This window comes from Carcharhinus amblyrhynchos, chromosome 3 (genome assembly GCF_965287045.1).
Source record: "Carcharhinus amblyrhynchos chromosome 3, sCarAmb.v2.hapA, whole genome shotgun sequence".
Taxonomy (NCBI): Eukaryota; Metazoa; Chordata; class Chondrichthyes; order Carcharhiniformes; family Carcharhinidae; genus Carcharhinus; species Carcharhinus amblyrhynchos.
Genome location: NC_137326.1, coordinates 41,826,941 through 41,847,800, shown reverse-complemented (window position 1 = coordinate 41,847,800; position 20,860 = coordinate 41,826,941). Strand labels below are relative to the sequence as shown.

General features: G+C 42.5%; 1 long non-coding RNA gene across 1 annotated transcript in view; it reads right to left on the bottom strand.

The window, feature by feature from the left end:
• Positions 1-12,078: 12,078 nt before the first annotated feature.
• The window catches only part of LOC145339078 (uncharacterized), a 35,347-nt gene continuing 26,565 nt past the window's right edge, over positions 12,079-20,860 (bottom strand). Inside the window, exons 2-3 of the long non-coding RNA XR_013885949.1 lie at positions 19,342-19,402; positions 12,079-15,460 (exon numbers count right to left, since the gene is read on the bottom strand). This is a non-coding gene — a long non-coding RNA (uncharacterized LOC145339078). The remainder of the gene's footprint in view (positions 15,461-19,341; positions 19,403-20,860) is intronic.

The following is a 20,860-nucleotide window of genomic DNA, read 5'->3' as shown; positions in this document are numbered from 1 at the left end:
TATCAAATAAATCGGTTGGACTTAAACCTGGTGTTGTCAGGCTTTTTATTGTGTTTACCCCAGTCCAACACTGGCATATCCACATCATATTTCCAACTCCCAGCGGAATAGCCACAGGCAACAGTCAGTCAATATTATTCAAGGTAATTTTCCTTTTCTTAGCATGCTAAATCAGAAACAAACAACAATCCTTTATCATTAATGCTTTTTTGACGTCCTGAATACTAGCAACCATATCCGTCCATGCAGTTAGTCAGAGGCCATAAGAAACCCACAACAGGAAATGTTTCTATTGTGTTAAGTATTTTTTGATTTCACAGATATCTGTGCCAAGCAGCTTCACTTTATTTATTCTCCAAAATTCTAAATTAGCAAGAGAGTAATGATTATTGACTGATTGGTTGAAAAATGAATCTTGTAGCTATGTTCTGTGAAGTTCCACTTTGCCCTTTCAGAGTCCAGCAGCTTTCAGTTCAAGTAGAGAAAACCAAATTCTCTTAGAAGCAGAATTCTAAACACAAAATGACTGTTGTGCCATCTGATTGGAAGGATCTTTCTTCCCCTAACCCCTCCAGCAAACACACTAAAACCAGGCCTGTAACACTGAACATGGAAAGTGCTGCTGAAGTAATAGAACTCCAGCTAAACTTCTAATCCTTTATTTAAACAGTTTCTCAACATCAACATGTAAATAAGCAAACAGGAGCAAACTGAAAAATTGTAACTAAAAATGCATTTAGCCTGGCGCTAACCATCAGGTGGCCCGATGGCACAGTGGTTAGCACTGCTGCCACACAGTGCCAGGGACCTGGTTTCAATTCCTGGCTTGGGTCACTGCCTGTGCACATTCTCCCAGTGTCTGCGTACATTTCCTCTGAGTGCTCCAGTTTCCTCCCACAGTCTAAAAGATGTGCTGGTTAGGTGCATTGACCATGCTAAATTCTTCCTGAGTGTACACAAACAGGCATTGGAGTGTGGCAACTTGGGGACTTTCATGGTAATTTCATTAATGTAAGCCTACTTGTGACACTAATAAATAAACTTAATCCACCTCTGAAATTCTCTTACAAAGACAGAATCCACCCTGTTTAAAAACATGTGTAGAAATCTAGATGCTTCTTTTCACTACTAAAATCAATGCCTGGGTCTCAGACCTGCACATGTACAAGTATCAACATTAGACCTTCGAACCGAGTTACATCATGAAACAGTCACAATCATGCACTCAAATACTATATTCATGATAATAATTGTGTCTCCGAATATGATTGTTCAGAACTGTGATTACCAAGAAAAATCTGTAATCTCTGCTCTATAACGTTTGCATGTTCTCTTTGTGAGTGCGTGGGTTTCCTCCGGGTGCTCCAGTTTCCTCCCACAGTCCAAAGATGTGTACGTTAGGGGGATTGGCCATGTTGAATTGCCCCTTAGTGTCCCAAGATGTGTAAGTTAGGAGGATTAGTGGTGTAAATGTGTGGTGTTATGGGGGTGGGGTGGGTGGTGGGCCTTGGTAAGATGCTCTGTTGAAGAGTCAGTGCAGACTCAATGGATTCCTTCTGCACTGTAGTGATTCTATGATTCTATGACACATGTAATGCCAATCTGTTGCAGGTGACAGTGACATTGGCTACAGTTTTCTGTCTGGTCATGCTGGAGGGATGTTCTGGTCACCCTGCTGTGGGTTTCCCAGAAATGTTGGGTGCAGTCAGTGGGAATTCTGATGGACAGTGGCGGGACCAGAAGATGCCTGCAAATGGCACACTGCCTTCCACCACAGGAAGGCCAAAGAATCCCCCCCATAACCTGAAGGTATGGATCAAAAGCCCAGTTTAAATTCTCTGAAACCAAGCACACAAAGATTACTTTTTTCAAACAGCCACGTAGATGTAGAGCACATAATAACCAATAAATGTTTTAAAAGTTTATTTTTATGTAACTCATATCTATGAGTTTCAGGGTTTCACAGTTCAAGTTTTCTGATTTATGTTCTGTTCTCTTTATTCTTTTCATCCTTGCTGTTACCTTGCACTAAAGGCCTTGGACATTGACATTGGTTTCCAGCAATAAAAGCACATATAATGAGAGTCAAGCAATCATGCTGGTATAACAGAGATAGATATTGCTTCCCAGGGATGTGTGATTGCCATTATTTGTAAGGGAAATCCAACACAATTAGAAAATACTCACATGTGGTTCACTGAAAGACAAAGGTCACGGACACCAAGTATATGATTCCATTTCACTGGAGCGGCCAGAGAACTACCTGCAAAAAGCTGCCCATGTCCTTGAATTTGTCAGCTGAATATAACTGAAAAGAAAGATGCTGCAACTGATAAGGAATATACTGCAGAAATATCACATCCTGAAGCCAAAGCAGCGTTGCTATATACTTGCAAAAGACTTGGTGCACCTTAAACATTATTAATATTGCAGATGTGGATTTAAAGTCTAAACTCAAGCACAAATTAAAAATATTTGCATAATCTATTACTGTTGATGTCAGATAAAATGAAAAGCATTTATTTCTAAAAATAGTTAATGGTGTTTGTGTCGCACACACACAAAGAAATGACATTTGTAAAAACAGTATTATTACTGTAGACAAAATGACAAATTAATAAAATCATACTTCAGTTTTATTTCTCAGCCTGGGAAACTGTCTCCTTCTGCTGGAGCCTGGTGACAACTTTCATCACCCTCAGTGGCCTGGTACGTCTGATCTGAACAGCTAGACCATGTCAGTATGAAAGTGACAAGGGCTATAAGGTAGCACCAGTTGAAGGTTTATTACTTAATACCTCCCTGTCCTTCACAAACCTATTCTTAACCTCTCACATTATCAGATATGAAAAATCAAATTCATACATTATATTGTTCTCCTGACCGATCAAATACTTATAAGGAAGTTGATGGTCTCGAAGGTTCATGTGAACAATGTGGCCAACTCTGCTAAATCCAAAAGTTACATCCTACCCTTCAGGCAAAACTGCCTTTAGAATCTCTTCAGGTTTGAAATGCTCATAAGTCAATTGCTGAACAGTACATATGAATCTAAAGATCAACATTATATTCCTTTATATTGCCTTCTCAGAGGCCTCAAAAGATTCTGAGCACAATATTTTGCACAGGTCCAATAAAGTAAGTGTACTGAACTCTATGTTTCGTTTAAATTTTTGCTAACCAAGATGGAGTTAAGACAGAAATTACCATTGGCTAACTGAATTGGTGAAAAGGTTCAAAGGGCCAAACATCTCACGACTATTCCTTATTGTTAAATCTCTTAGTGCTGAGGTGTGTTCTCAAGAATTCCACAGCCAGACATCAGGGAACACAGATCTTTATTCAGTCTACTCGCTCCACACTGCAAACATTGACAGCTCACTCAGGGTGGTTCCTAACCAACTCACTCCACACCAGGTCCCATGGCCTGTTCCCTTACAGGGCTAAGCCCCATCATACATAACACTTATGTTCCTACACTTCTGCTAATGCTCTCCAAACGTTGGTAGAAAAATGGGACAAAGCCTTATAACAGGCACAGGGATCTCAAACTTAGCACTGCCTACTTATTATAATGATAACAGCATTAACTGCAATACTAAATGAATTGCTGAGGAACTGAATGCCTCAGCGGGAGGCCCAAGGCTTGCTCCATTTAAAGATAAATTAAAGCCAGACTGCCTCTCTGAAAGGGAAGTGCGCTCTGGCTGCAGCAGTTGTTGGAAGCCATTGGGAAAAGTTCTTGAACTTGAAAATGATGTAAATGATGCAACAGAGCACAGAGTGTGCTTTAAGATTTTCTGAAGCAGCACTGGCGGTCTTTGTGCAGGCAGTTAGCTAGCAGGAGAAGTTTTGGGCAGTTTGAAGGTGAGATTTGCATGGGCTGTCTGAAGCTGGAGCAGGTGGAAATGATAGTGCCAACGCCAATTCCCTAGAAGGAGAGGTCCATATATATTCTGCTTCAAAGGGCTCATGATGAGTTTAATGAGGCAACATGCAGTAAAAGACTGAGAGACATGCACAATGAAGTGTTTGGTGCATTGGCAGGCCTGCCAGAGAGCCTGCTGTCACTCTCAACTAGCATGGAGGAGTTCAAGCTTCATGCAGAGCTCGAGCTTATTTTTGTCAGCATGGAAGTGATGTCGTATGGCGGGCATTAGTGATTTTCAGAGAAAGCGGGGGGGGGGTGTCAAATCATGGTGGTGAAATCTCAGGATTATGCCACACAAGTGTAACCTGCTGTCAGACAAGCTCAGTCTCCTGCTATCACGGGGCTTGCAGGTTTGCACAGCAGTCCAGAGGCTTTTCTCCAACAGATTACCAGGATTGTGGAGGCAGCTCCCAAAGGGCAGTGACACTGGCTGTAGTTCAGTGGAGCACAAACTTGCCATCCACTCAGAATGACACCAGTTGTCCTCCAATCCATGGTAACCAGTCAGCTGAACTATTTGCTGCTCATAGCAAGGTGGTGCAGTAGGAAGCTGGGTCTTTTCAAGTCTAGAGATGCTGAAGGCCGCCCTGTAATACCATCTGTAGTTTCTCCCACTGACAGTTAGCATTGCTGCAACAACTGAGGTAATACCGCATGGGAGAGTAGAACAGGCAGGCATCTGGAAAGCGGGTAGCGAAGGATCAGGAACTAGCTACACAATAATCTGTTGGAGAAAATCCTCCAGACTGCTGCGTGAACCTGCAAGCCCCATAATGTCAGGAGGCTTAGCTTGCGTGACAGCAAGTTACACTCACAGGGCGTGGCGTGACTGTAACTTGAGACAGCCATGGTGGCACAATGGTTGGCACTGCTGCCTCACAGCACCAAGGACCCGGGTTCAATTCTGGCCTCGGGCAACTGTGTGGAGTTCGTGCATGGAGTTTGAATGGGTTTTCTCCTGGTTCTCCACTTTTCTCCCACAGTCCAAAGGTTAGGTTGATTGGCCGTGCTAAGTTGTCCTTTACTATCCCAAGATTTGTAGGTTAGGGGGATTAACAGGGGGATTAAATACATGGGGTTACGGAGATAGAGGCTGGGCGGGATTGTTGTCGGTGTCGGCTTGATGGGCTGAATGGCCTCATTCTGCATTGTAGGGATTCTATGATTCCATGAATACTGAGATTTCATGACCATGATTTTACACCCCCACCTGCTGCAAAACACCAATGCTCGCCACATTACAGCAAAAACAAGCACAGCGCAGGAACAGGCCCTTCAGCCCTCCAAGCCTGTGTCAATAAACTTGCATGCTGGAAAGGATAGGTTCTGAGCTCTGCATGAACTGGCTACTGCACTCCTCCATGCTATTTGGGAGTGATTGGTTGATTTTTGTTGGGAATGTTTTTTGATAGAAATGTTTTGAAATATTTCTTTAGTTGCCTTTATTTCAGCATTGTTGTGAAGAGCTGTACTGGTCAGTGACAGAGGGAAGGGAAGGTGTGGGACAACTGTAGAATTTGAGCTGTGTTCAGTGGATCTTTAATATAAAAGAAGTGAGCGTGAAAAGCGAGTGTAATGGTTTTATTCCTCCCTCTCTTCCTGTTCCTCAACCCCCTGTCATATTCCTGGTGGCAAGGGTTGTACCTACATGTTGACATGGTTACATACGATACAATGAATCAGGACACAGCTCCAGTGAGCACAAAGACCTCCTTCAGAGCAGTCCAAGTGGTGGAACCACTGGGTTCCTCTATGACATTCCTCATGGCAACTTGGCACTCATTGTATGCATGCCGTCCAAATGTGTTTGGTTTTGGAGCAGAATTATTAGCCTGGTGTTAATGGATAACCAGCTGTCATTTCTGGTTTGTCATGAAGAATCAATGATTGGAGCAGAATAAATAATAAATGAGTTAAGAACAAAGAACAAAAGAACCATGCAGCACAGGTACAGGTCCTTTGGCTCACCAAACCTGTGCAGACACAAATGTCTCTCTAATCTAACATTTCCTTGCTTATATGTGGTCCATATCCCTCTATTCATATAAATATCCAGATGCCTCTTGAATATTGTTTAGAATCTGCTTCAATCACCTCCTCTGGCAGCCATTCTAGACATTCATCATCCTGTGTGCGAGAAACTTGCCCCTTTTATCTCTTTAAAACTTACCCCCTCTCACTTTCAACCTATGTGCCTGTAATTGACCCTTTGACCCTGGGAAAAATATTCAGACTATCCACTCTATCCAAGCCTGTCATAATCTTGTAAACCTCTATCAGGTCTCCCTGCGTCCTTTGCGCTCCAATAAAAGCAATCTAAGTTTTTCCAACCTCTCTTCATAGTCGACATCCTCCAAACCAGGCAACATCCTGGTAAGGTGTGAAGAAGCCCCCCCACCCCCTAATATTCCCTTTAAACTTTTCCCCCTTCACCCTTAACCCATGTCCTCTAGTTTTTTTCACCCCTAGCGTCAGTGGAAAAAGCTTGCTTGCATTCACTCTATCTATACTCATCATAATTTTATACACCTCTATCAATTCTCCCCTCATTCTTCTATGCTCCAGGGAATAAAGTCCTAACCTATTCAACCTTTCTCTGTAACTCAGTTTCTCAAGTCCCGGCAACATCCTTATAACCTTCTCTGCACTCTTTCAACCTTATTAATATCCTTCCTGTAATTAGGTGACCAAAACTGCACACAACTCTAAATTTGGCCTCACCAATGTTTTATATAACCTCACCATAATATTCCAACTCTTACACTCAATACTTTGATTTATTAGGCTAATACATCAAAAGCACTGTTTACGACCCTATTGACCTGTGATGCCACTTTTAGGGAATTATGTACCTGTATTCCCAGGTCCCTCTGTTCTACTGCAATCTTCAGTGTCCTACCATTTACCTTGTATGTTCTACTTTGGTTTGTCCTTCCAAAGTGCAATACCTCACACTTGTCTGCATTAAACTCCATCTGCCATTTTTCAGCCCATTTTTCTAGTTGGTCCAAATCCCTCTGCAAGCTTTGAAAACCTTCCTCACTGTCCACTACACCTCCAATCTTTGTATCATCAGCAAAGTTGCTGATCCAATTTACCACATTATCATCCAGATCATTGATATAGATGACAAACAACAATGGACCCAACACTGATCCCTGCGGCACACAGGCCTCCACTCAGAGAAGCAGTCCTCCACAACCACTCTGGCTTCTTCCATTGAGCCAATGTCTAATCCAACTTACTACCTCTCCTTTTCTTCATCCACTTTCCTGGTAACCTCCTCGAAAAACTCTAATAGATTGGTTAAACATGACCTACCACACACAAAGCTATATTGACCCTCCCTAATAAGTCCCTGTCTATCCAAGTATTTGTAGATACTACTGATGTCAAACTTACCGGCCTATAATTTACCGGATTACTTTTTGAGTTTTCTTAAACAACGGAACAACATGAGCTATCCTCCAATCATCCGGTACCTCACCTGTGGATACCGACATTTTAAATGTATCTGCCAGGGCCCCTTCAATTTCAACACTAGTCTCCTTCAAGGTCTAAGGGAATATCCTGTCCAATCCTGGAGATTTATCTATTCTGATTTGCCTCAAGACAGCAAGCACCTCCCCTTTAATCTGTATAGGTTCCATGACCTCCTTACTTGTTTGCCTTATTTCCATAGACTTCATGCCAGTTTCCTTAGTAAATACAGATGCAAAAAAAACCATTTAATATCTCTGCCACTTCTTTTGGTAACACAGTAAAAAGTCTGACAACACCAGGTTTTAGTCCAACCGATTTATTTGATAATACTCACAAGCTTTCGAGGGGACTGCCTCTTCGTCAGGTGAATGGAGAGTTCTGGCCTCAGACAGAGCATATAAAGCACAGACAGTTTAGAGATTTAATCAGATTACTGATTAATCAGTAATCTCTAAACTGTCTGCGCTTTATATGCTCTGTCTGAGGCCAGAACTCTCCATTCACCTGACGAAGAGGCAGTCCCCTCGAAAGCTTGTGAGTATTATCAAATAAATCGGTTGGACTAAAACCTGGTGTTGTCAGGCTTTTTACTGTGTTTACGCCAGTCCAACGCCGGCATTCCCACATCATGACTTCTTTTGGTTCCATACATAGCCGACCACTCTGATCTTTAAGAGGACCAATTCCATCCCTTACTATCCTTTTGCTCTTAATATACCTGTAGAAGCTCTTATGATTATCCATCACCTTGACTGCCAAAGCCACCTCATGTCTTTTAGCCCTCCCGATTTATTTCTTAAGTAGTTTCTTGCACTTTTTATACTCCTCAAGCATCTTATTTGTTTCCTGTTGCCTATACATGTCATACATCTGTCTCTTCTTCATTATCAGAGTTCCAGTATCCCTCGAGAACCAAGGTTCCTTATTCTTATTCACTTTGCCTTTAATCCTGACAGGAACATACCGACACTGCACTCTCAAAATTTCTCCTTTGAAGATCTCCCACGTACCAATCACATCCTTGCCAGAGAACAGCCTGACCTAATCCACGCTTTTTAGATCCTTTCTTATTTCTTCAAATTTGGCCTTTTTCCAGTTTAGAACCTCAACCCAAGGACCAGATCTATCTTTATTCATGATCAAGTTGAAATTAATGGTGTTATGATCACTGGAATCAAAGTGTTCCTCTACACACACTTCTGCCACTTGTCCGAACTCATTTCCTAATAGGAGATCTAATATTGTATCCTCTCTAGTTGATACCTCTATATATTGATATAGAAAATTTTCCTGAACACATTTTACAAACTTCAACCCGTCTAGACCATTAACAGTATGGGAGTCCCAATCTATATGTGGAAAATTAAAATCCCCTACTATCACAACGTTATGTTCCCTGCAGTTGTCTGCTAACTCTCTGCAGATTTACTCCTCCAATTCTCACTGACTATTGGGTGGTATATAATACAACCCCATTAATGTGGTCATACCCTTCCTGTTTCTCAGTTCCACCCATATGGCCTCAATAGACAAGCTCTCTAATCTGTCCTGCCTGAGCACTGCTGCAACATTTTCCCTGACAAGCAATGCCACCCTGCCATCCTTCATTTCTCTATCACACGTGAAACATCAGAACCCTGGAACATTGAGCTACCAGTCCTGCCCCTCCTATGGCCAAGTTTCACTAATGGCTATAATGTCAATCCACGCCTTCGACTCGTCTGCCTTCCCCACAATATTCCTGGCATTGAAATAGACACACCTCAGAAGATTATTACCACCAGACACACCACTTCTATTTGCATGAACTATTAACATAATTTATTTTCACCCCTGCTCCACTATCTGGTCTGGCACTCCGGTTCCCATCCCCCTACAAATCTAGTTTAAACCCTCCCCAGTAACACTAGCAAACCTCCCTGCAAGTATATTGGTCCCTTTGTAGTTCAGGTGTAACCCATCTCTCTTGTACAGGTCCTACTTGCCCCAAAAGAGGTCCCAATGATCTAGAAATCAGGAACTCTGCCCCCTACACCAGCTCCTCAGCCACGTGTTCATCCACCCGAGCATCCTATTCTTACCCTCACTGGCATCTGGCACAAGTAGCAATCCCTAGATTACTACCCTTGGGGTCGTGCTTTTTAACTTCCTACCAAGCTCTTTGTACTCACACTTCAGGACCTCCTCACTCTTCCTTCCTACGTAATTGGTACCGATGTGTACCCTGACATCTGGCTGTTCACCCTTCCACTTCAGAATACTATGCACGCGATCAGAGATATCCCTGACGCTGGCACCTGAGAGGCAACAAACCATCCCAGAGTCTTTGTCATGAGCACAGAACCTCCTGTCTGTACATCTATCCAGTCCCCTATTACTACCGCTCTCCTGTTCTTCCACCCTCCCTTCTGCGCTGTAGAACCAGACTCAGTGCCAGAGACCTGGCTGCCGCAGCTGTCCCAGGTAAGACATCCCCACAACAGTATCCAAATTGGTATACCTGTTATGGAGGGGAATGGCCATAGGAGAACCCTGCTCTGCCTGCCCCTTCTCTTTGCCTCACCTGATGGTAGCCCACTTACCTGTGTTCTGTGCCTTTGGCATAACTACCTCCCTGAAGCTACTATCTATAAACTCCTCATTCTCCTGAATGATCCGGAGGTCATCCAGCTCCTGCTCCAGTTCCCGAACGGGGTTTGTTAGGAGATGCAGCTGGATGCACCTCCTACAGGTGTCATTGTCAGGGACACCAGAGGTCTCCCTGACTTCCCACATCCTGCAAGAGGAGCATTTCAACATCCTGCCTGGCATTCTTTCTACTTTGAAGAAACAAAAAACTCACCGGAACCTACCCTCGCCGAAGCCTGTTTGAGCCAAAGCCAACCTACTCTGTTCCTTCTCACTCTGCCGCCCGCTCTCAATGTTGCCTGCAGGATAGAGTGGCCTGCTTTTTAAACCTTCTGTGCACAACTGGCTGACGTCAGGTGCCTGCGCAGTCTCGCGTTCCACTCGCTGCCTCCCTTGCTCTGACTCCTTTTTTTTATTTACCTGCTCTCATCCGAGTCTTTTTTTTAGGTTAGAGGAGGGGGGAGGGTGGGAGACTCTACATGTGTAGTGTCTCAGGATTCCTCCCCGTTCAAATTTATTGTGCAGAAACCTTCCCAGGCCACCCTGCGGTCTACTTCCGGTTTACTGATTTAATTGAAAAACAGAAAGGTCGAGAAAATCAATCTCTTATCCTCAGCACTCTGGACACAAATCGTTCCCTCTCTGCTTTGCTCTGGTCAAACAATGAGGTTGATCCTCCCAGGTAGGTAACTTTTAATTAAAAAAAACCTTCCCAGGCCACCCTGCGGCCTACTTTCAGTTTACTGACTTAACTGAAAAAAAACTCCGATAAAAAGGTAGCTTTTCCTTACTCCCACTGGCTTGCGCAAGCTTACTGGTCATGCACTTGCCAACATAACTATCTTATATACAGCTGAGGTGAGCTGAGATGACTCACACACCAATTTAAAATTCCTAAGTGTTCACATCTATTGAGGCCCTAATCAGGCTTTAGTTGATTGACAGATAACTGCAATTTAGCTAACTGGGTCAGTTACTTATTGACCTTAAGCTAAACTACTGAATTTAAAAAGGGAAAAAAGAGAAACACTTACCAATACTTACCCATTCAGTACTAAATTTCTGATACCTTCACTCTGGCTGAACCTCACTGTGGTTGCAGTCTCTCCTCCACTGGCATGCACAAATTAGTAAATACATTATGATCACTACCAGGATAGCGGGCATTCACCAACATGATGTACTCTGCACAGACACACCGACTGGAGATTTCAGGGATAAAACCTTTTGCAAATGTGGTACATCTCACCATCGAGTTGCAACATCCACAAAGTCATTAGTATACAGCCAGTGGCAGCCGGTACTGTGGGGAAGCCAGCAATCCAAGAAAAGGCATCCATGGCCTCCATCTGATTCACTCTGGTCAGAATACTGTGTGCTCCCCTCTCAGGCTGTTAACTCCATGATACAGCAGTAGATAACAAGCTGGGAGATGTTACAGGTGATGCCTGATGCGGCCCGTAAATATCCCAACACAAAGTAATTCACAGCCACAGTTAACTTTCACAGCCACAGGCATTGCTGTCTTTGCTCTACTCTTACCTTACAAGTCTGAGAGCAGGAGGCACCTCCTTCATAACATGAAGACAACACACACACACACTGCCCTTGTCTAGGTGGAGGTAAGAGACTAACTCCATGAGAACCTGGTTGGACAAGGCTTCATGCTGGGAACTCACTTCCCCTTCTTCCTCCTCCCTATGCAAACTGCTTATCCTCTTCTTTGCTCCATCTCCTTTCCATTCTGCAACCCAAGGTGAGTGGAACTATAGCAGTCATATCTGGGAACAAGTGCTCTGACCTGTATCCTTCGAAGAAGAGTCATGTTGGACTCAAAATGTTAACTTTCTTTTCTCTCTCCACAGATGCCATCAAACCCACTGGAATTTTCAAGCACTTTCTGTTCTAATCAGAAACTAACCTGAAAGTAGTTTATGATCCCTTTTGATTGTTATACAGATTTAACGTAAACACATTCCAAACATTCCAGATTAATGAGATAACAAGGACAGTAATTCAATTATTTCTTTATTTAACACTACTAGTACCAGCTCAAACATAAACAGTTGCACCTCATTAACTCCAACCGATTATCAACTTTAACTAAACATCATCTTTAATGATTTAACTGAAAATATACACTACAGAGTTTAGGAAAACCTTGGCCAAGAAATATCCTCAAAGTAGAATCTATCTTTTCCTTCTCTGAAGCATCCTTCAGGGCACAAGTCTTCTTGCAATGGTTGGTCTCTTCGAGTTATTGCTGCCAAAGGACTGCATGTCACCATAATTCTCCGCTCGCTTTCAGAAGGTTCTCTGAGATCCAGCCAATTGTGTAACCAGGAACAGATCACAAGGCTCGAATATCCAATGAAATTACTTTTGAAAGATGACATGATGCTCAGTTTATTTGTCATGTCCCATACAAAGCAGCCGTATAAATCAAAGTCTCATTGTTTTAGTCAATGTAAACAATTTCCGTTATCTGGGAAGCTTCCAGACGAAAACCTTTTATGGCTTGCATCTGGTTTTAATCTATAAGTTGACCAAAATTCCCAGCATGCTTATCTCTCAGTCAGAACCGCCATTTTAAAGTCACTGTTGCCATTATTGTTGTTAAATCATTATTTTAACCGTTCTTTCTCCATCCACAAGATACGGCTGGCGAATTGGAATTGGATATTATCTTTGTTGACAAAAGTTCAGTCATGCACATTTAGAAGATACCATTAGCTGGAGCAGCAACATTGAAAAAGGCAGGATGGACATCAAATTGTCGTTAAACACTGACTGATTTTACAATTTTCCTCACCTGCATTCTTACAACTCATGCTATTAATGCCTGCCCTATTCTTTTTTATTCATTTATGGGAAATAAGTGTTGATGGCTGACCAGTACTTATTGCCCATGTCTAGTTGCCCTTGAGAAGGTGGTAGCAAATTGACTTCTGGAACTGTTGCAGACTATGTGCTGTGGGTTGGCCCACAATTCCATTAAGGAAAGAGACTTTGTAGTGATTCATACAACTGCGTGGCTTGCTCTGCCAGTTGAGAGTCAACCACATTGCTGTGGCTCTGGAGTCATGTGCAGGCCAGACAGGGTAAGGAAAGCAGATTTTCTTCCCTTCAAGGACATCGGTGAATCAGGTGGGTTTTTCCGACGATCGACAATGGTTTCATGGTCATCAGTAGATTCTTAATTCCAGATTTGTTTTATTGAATTCAAATTCAAAAATTCAAGGGGGGCACAGTGGCTAGCGCTGTTATGACATGGGTTTAATTCCAGCCTCGGGTGGCTGTCTGTGTGGAGTTTGCACATTCTCCCCGTGTCTGTGTGGGTTTCCTCCAGGTGCTCTGGTTTCCCCCCACAGTCCAAAGATGTGTGGGTTAGTTTGATTGGCCATGGTAAGACTGCCATGTGTCAAGGGGACTAGCAGGGTAAATACGTGGGGTTAAGGGCCTGGGTAGGATTGTACAGACTTGATGGGTTCAATAGCCTCTTTTTGCACTGTAGGGATCCTATGAAATGCCACCATCTACCATGGCGGGACCTGAACCAGTATCCCCAGAACATTAGTTGAGTTTCTGAATTAATAGTCTAGCAAGGATACCACTAGACCATCACCCCTTCTTATCCAGACATTTTGTGCTGGAAGTTGCCACTATGAAACAAATGCAGCACCCATTGTGGTGAAACTGCAGGATTACAACATCTGGTTGCATTTTAACTCTTTGCTTCAAACTATTAACGTCCCACAGATTTTCATATTTTGACCTCCTCAGTTTAACTTTGGATGATTTGACATGTCATCCCTGATTCCAGATATCTGCTCGCCCAAAATCTTTCCTTAATTCGATATTTGTGGTAACATTGCATAATTAACAGCGACCCAGATATGCAGCCAACAATCATTGAGTTATTTCCAATGGATGTTGTTATTATAACTCCTCTTGTCCCATATGTAAGAGCAAGCTGTAATGAATAAATGTTAGAAAAAGGGACATAGACAGTTGGCACATTAGACAATAGAAATATTATTGGATTGCAGTCAGCTGCAAATAAATGTGGATTGGCTCCAATCCTTAAATTTGATTTGGCAAAAACAAACCTTCTTGCTGCTCATTTACCAACTCAAACATTTGTTGCAAAATGCTATTTAGAGCATTATTTCAAGTTACTCTCCCTATTCAATATCCTTCCATTTCACTTGCTTTTATTTAACTTTTTGGCTGAAAATCTTTATTGTCCTGTATCCTTGTTTCAGATACTAAACAGGTGCATAAGTCAGGCTGTTACTGAAAGAGGAAGAATGTGCAGGGTTACGGGGAAAAGACAGGTAATGGCACTAAGAGAATTGCTCATTCAGAGAGCTGGTGCAGAAATGATGGACTGAATGACCTTCTTCTTCTGCACTGTAAAAATTCTGTAATCCAGTTTACAAACTGCCAGACAGGAAGTGCACACAGAAAGAAATGCATCAAATGCCATATTATGTTGGGCTTCCCTACAGCCATGCATGGCATGCATCTGTACTATTTAAAGTAACAGCGAACATATTTAATTAAAGGTATTATGCTTATTGGAAATCTCTTTCGCGAATGGATCACCCCAGCACCTCTTCTACATGTGATAAGCACTTTGGGTCTTGAAATGTAACCAGTCTGATTGACACATCTGGCTTTCCATAGTCATGTGACTATTTCATGAGGCTGCCACTGGAGGCTTCTGCTAAATAAAGCCTCTCACTGAAATAGCCACTGATGAAGGTTGCTTTCGTTATACATGAAACATGTTGTACAGAAGTGAAGGAAAAAGAAATATTTTTGAATCCTGGAAATGATACAGAGAAAAATAAGAACATAGAAAACATAAAAACATAGAAAATAGGTGCACGAGTAGGCCATTCAGCCCTTCGAGACTGCAACAGCATTCAATATGATCATTGCTGATCATGCACTTTCAGCATCCCACTCCTGCTTTCTCTCCGGACCCCTTTATCCCTTTAGCCAGAAGGGCCGTGTCCAGCTCTTGAATATGCCTAATGAACTGGCTCGAACAACTTTCTGTGGTAGAGAATTCCACAGGTTCACGAATTTTTGGCTGGAATTTTACCACCTCACCTGCCCTGGGATTGGAATTCTCTGTTTGCTTTGGGTGGGATTTTACGAGCCTTGCCCATGCGAGGTCATAAATTCTTGGACTCTGAGTGAAGGAGTTCTTCCTCATCGAAGTAAGAAATGGCTTACCCTTTAATTTTAGACGGTGACCCCTGGTTTTGGAATTCCCCAACATTGGGAACATTCTTCTTGCATCTAGCCTGTCCAGTCCCATTAGGATTTTATATTTTCCTATGAGATCCTTTCTCATTCTTCTAAATAAAGAAGACGTTGAAAACCAGGGAACATAGAAGTTCAAATCTGCAAAAATAACAAAGAAAACAGATAAATCCTGCAAGTGAAACAGTTCAGAAAGGCAGACATAAAACTACAAATTTGCGAAAAAAGCTTATGATAAAAGGACAAATTAAAGCACATGCAGGCTGCAAGTGAAATTACTGGATATAGAGAAAAAAGACAAAGAGAAAATGGACAGAGGCTGCAAGTAAATTACTAATTGAGTATTAAATTCTGCAGTAATTTTCTCCAGTATAAACTGAAAAATGATACATGACAAAACCAGCAGTTTTTCCACTTACATTGGAAAACTATGAGATTGCAACAGACGTAGTGAAAAAGTCTGAACTGATAAAAGTAGCCACACCCCTCACACTGCTGGGAAGGGACTGCAACAAAGTGTATACCACCCTGTATGTAACAGATGAGCAAAAAAAAGACGGCAGCAATTTTGAAAGCCTTGAGTGCACATTTTAAATCCTGAGTGAATGTTACATATGAGTGTAATGTATTCAATACGAGAGTTTAGAGTAAAAACAAGACCTCCGAATGGTGCGCACGGAAGTAAGCAGCTGGCAAAATCATGAGAATTTGGACAGCTAAGAGATGATCAGTTTTAAAAAGAAATTGGTCTTAGGCGTGAGAGAGTCCTCTGTGAGAGCAAGTCTACTAAAAATGAGAAACTTAAAAGAACTTGAAAGAAGTGATAGATATATTTAGAAACGGATATGTTGTGAAACATTAGCTAGAGCATATATTTGACGGAGAAGACTTGGAGATTCATTATGATTAGAGACAGTCCAAGCAATTCACCAAAGATCCTTGGATAGCACCTTCCAAACCCAGGACCACTTCCCTATAGAAGGACAAGGGCAGCAGATACATGGGAACACCACCACCTGCAAGTTCCCCTCCAAGCCATTCACCATCCTGACTTGGAAATATATCGCATCCCTCTGCAGTCGCTGGGTCAAAATCCAGGAATTCCCTCCCTAATGGCATTGTGGGTCAACCCACAGCACATGGACTGCAGCGATTCAAGAAGGCAGCTCACCACCACCTTCTCGAGGGAAACTCGGGAAGGGCAATAAATGCTGGCCAGCCAGCAATGTCCATGTCCCACAAATGAATAAGAATATATCTGAAAGAGTAGAGCATTCACAGATGAAGAGCAAGGTGCAAATCCAGTGCAGCACAGCATGTATAGGAAAAGAAGAATTGGCAGCATGAGGAAAACAGTGTTTTAACTGCAAGAAACAAAATCCTTTCATACAGAAGTGTTTGACTAGCAAAAAAACAAATCAAGCCTTTTACAGATGCCACTGGAGAGATATTAACAGATGAGATATATAAATAAATATACACAATTCAATGAGCAGTTTCAATCAGGTTTATAGGTGACAAAAGATTTGTGACTGTTATAATGATGACCAAAGAGGGAGAGTATCAAGTGAACAATACGCGTCAGATAGACACAAGCAAGTCATGCAGTGTAATGATCTTTGCCGATCAATGTGAGTGGCTCAACATAGTGATCCAAAAATGAAGTCCTCAAAAGTAAGTTTGAAGCTAAATGGTGGCATACCAAGAAGACAAATTTATCTGAGAGCCCAAAGCAATGGCAAGAAGGAAGATCTTGAGCTCCAGCCTAAAGCTGGTAACCCTGAACTTGCCAAGGGCAACAAAAGATCTCAGGGGAAGGGCAGAGAAAGACCCCAGAATGAGAGAAACAAAATAGTCTAGAGTAAAAGAGACAGAAAACCCCAGAGAGAGAGGACAATATTCAAGTAAACTGCAAGGTGGTTGCCGATCATGTCAGTGTAATGAAATGCATGGTGCAGAGGTAAATGAATCAGATCAACAGGAAAACGTTCACATCAGAGCTGAACTGAAAGATTTGCAGGACAAGATTCGAGCTGAGTATATACTTCTGAAAATATATGCGCTGGAAAGCTACAGCCTCATCTGCCATGGAATCAAAGTGGGCGAGAGGCGGGCAATGGAAATGTCCGTTGGTCTTGGGGGGGAATTTCCAGTCTCACTCAAGCGAGGCCATAAAATCCCACCATGATAAACTGAAGTCTTCAATGAACCAAGCTGTGCACAATCTGACCAAACAAATTTCAGGGACAACTCAAAAGTCCCAGGAGGAAAGAATGATCCACAGTTGGCAATTTAAAGTGGGAGTTGAAAAAAAATCAGCTAGATATACAGGCGTAACTGTAGGCAGCTGCATTCATTGCGTAAGCTGCTCCTTCATTACAATCGGCTAGTCAGGGAGAAGGGAGATAGTAGTATAAAACTACCATGAATGCCAGAGCTCCATTTGTTCTCAACAACCGCGATGGAAAAACAGTCACCAATGCAAAATGGGGCACAGGAACAACATTCTCTGTACCAGAATCATCACCCAGACAAACAGCTAATGTCAATGCATTGCATTCAGAGACTTGCACCTTTTAATGACTATCACATCCTACGTGTGCAGTACATGTGGAGAGACTTACTAGAAGAGCAAACAGTTTTTAATTCATGAGAACAGTAGGTGTATAATGGGTAAAGGAATCGTGCATGCAAATGTGTCTTTTGTTCAGTTAGTAAAAGAAGATGTTTGTATCTTTAGTTCAATCTGAAAGGGGGAGTTTTTTGGTTTTGAAATGTAACCAGTCTGATTGACATCACTGGCTCTCTAGTCATATGACCATGCCGTGAGGCAGACATCTTAAGACCAGTTCAATAAGACCTCTCACAGAAATGATCACTGATGATGACTATTGTCCTTATACATAAAACAATGGTCATGATTTCTTGAACTAACAAGTTGCACGGGCCTTCCCAGCTGCATTTAAAAAGGTCATGAGTGTTATTTGCTTGTAAGCCATTTCATTTGTTGGTTTACTTTTATCTGACTCTGAGTAGTTAACTTTGCTTAGAAGACATGCTTGAGTTTGACTGTCATCATGGGTGGGCTGTATGTGGGAGTTTGTGGACAGCAAGAATGCCACGGATTGCCACATCTGCAGGAAATGTCTCCACCTTGAGTCACTCTAGCTAAGCGAAATTTGAGTTGGAGTGCAAATTAAACACCCTCTGATACATAAGGGAATAGGAGAAATCTCTGGATACCTTACTCCAGAATACAATCCACCACTCAGAGGAAAACACAGGCAGAGGAAGGTGTATGTGTGACTGTTGCTCTGCAATATGGAGGGAATCAAGAAGAATGAAGGCCTCCAGATACTGCCAGTAGGCCCAATAAATAGAATACATTTGAAGATAAGGAGAAAGACTGAAAGGGTAACAGCCACAATGCTGACCTAGGTATGAAGGAGTAGAGGGTTGTACAAAGGATGGAGGAATAAAATGGAACTGTAGTTGTTACAGTGGATTCAAAAATTCACATCCTCTTGATTCACAAGGAAATTACGTGAAATGTCAGTAGACTACATGATACTAGGGTAAGGAAAAGCGATATAGTTAGAAACAGGCTTGGAAAAGGAAAGGCAAGATCCAGTAGTTGTGATTCATGTCAGGACCATTGTCACAGGGAAGAAAAGGAGGATGCTCTGCTAGGAGATAGGAGCAAAATTAAACCTGGAATTTAAGGGTGATAATCTCATATTCAGATTGCCATCTGGACAAATAGGAAAGTTAAAGGATTGGTGTGGAAAAGACGTCCATTTTTTTAGACATCGCACCTGTACGAGGTCAGAAAGGAGCCGCACAACTAGGATATTCTTCACCTGAAGCAGGCTAGGACCAAACACATTGATAAAAGGATTCAGAAAGGACTTCAAACCAACAAAAGGGAAGGGGGCATTGGGAGAGTCACTCAGGTGGAAACAAAGGTAAAAATAGCCGAAAGACTAACAAGACAGAATGAGAGAAAATTTTGCCATCCTTACCACTTTCTTCATGACCAAATTCCTTCCTTCAGTCTCTGAGTTTTGTCTTTGTATCCCTTCACTGTAAATATAAACACAAACATGAAATGCAGATGGAAAAAAAACAAGCTTTACCTTGCAGCTCAATTTCATCTGTGCCAAATAGTGAAGGTGTGAGTCTAAGATTAAAACTGGGCTCCTTGTCCTCAAGTGACAGTGGATAGCTGAACTTTTTCAGCACCTGTTATGAAAGCGAGAGCTTGAAGAACAGAGAGTGAGAGAGAGTATTGAGAAAGTATCTGTCATTGCGAAGTATGACAATTTTAAAATGTTTATTAGTCACAAGTAGGCTTACATTAACACTGCAATGAAGTTACTGTGAAAATCCCTGAGACACCACACTCTGGTGCCTGTTCGGATGAAATTGCTGGGCCTCTGGCGCAAATCTTTGTCTCTTCTTTGGACACAGGTGAGGTCCCAGAAGACTGGAGGGTAGCAAATGCGATACCGCTGTTTAAAAAAGGTAGTAGGGATAACCCTGGAAATTATAGACTGGTGAGTTTGACATCAGTGGTAGGGAAATTAATGGAAAAAATACTTAGGGGTAGGATGTATGAGCATTTGGAGTGTTGCGATCTGATGAGGGATACACAACATGGCTTTGTTAGAGGGAGGTCTTGCCTTACGAATCTGGTAGAATTCTTTGAGGAGGTGACAAAAACGGTTGACGATGGGAGAGCCATTGATGTCATCTATATGGATTTCAGTAAGGCGTTTGACAAAGTCCCTCATGGTAGGCTGGTAGAAAAGGTTAAGGCGCATGGGGTACGAGGTCAGGTAGCTAGGTGGATTGAGAACTGGCTGGGCAAAAGGAGACAGAGGGTAGTTGTTGAGGGGACCTTTTTGGGCTGGAGGCCAGTGACCAGTGGTGTGCCGCAGGGCTCAGTCCTGGGACCTCTCCTCTTTGTAATATACATAAACGACTTGGAAGAGAGCGTAAGTGGTGTGATCAGCAAGTTTGCGGATGACACCAAGATGGCAGGGTTGGCGGATACTGAAGGGGAATGTCAGGTGATACAACAGGATATAGATAGGTTGGTGCATTGGGCAGATAGGTGGCAGATGGAATTTAATCCTGACAAATGCGAGGTGATGCATTTTGGAAGGAATAATGTAGAGAGGAGCTATGTGATAAAAGGTAGACCGATTAGGAGTATAGAAATACAGAGGGACTTGGGAGTGCAGGTTCACAAGTCTATGAAGGTTGCGACACAAGTGGAGAAGGTTGTGAGGAAAGCTTATGGAATGCTAGCCTTTATAGGAAGAGGTGTAGAGTATAAGAGTTGCCGTCTAATGCTTCAGTTGTACAGAACGTTGGTTAGACCGCATTTGGAGTACTGCGTCCAGTTCTGGTCACCTTACTACCGGAAGGACGTGGAGTCTCTGGAGAGGGTGCAGAGGAGGTTTACCAGGATGTTGCCTGGCATGGAGGGGCTGGGGTACGAGGAAAGGTTGGAGAAACTGGGACTTTTCTCCTTGG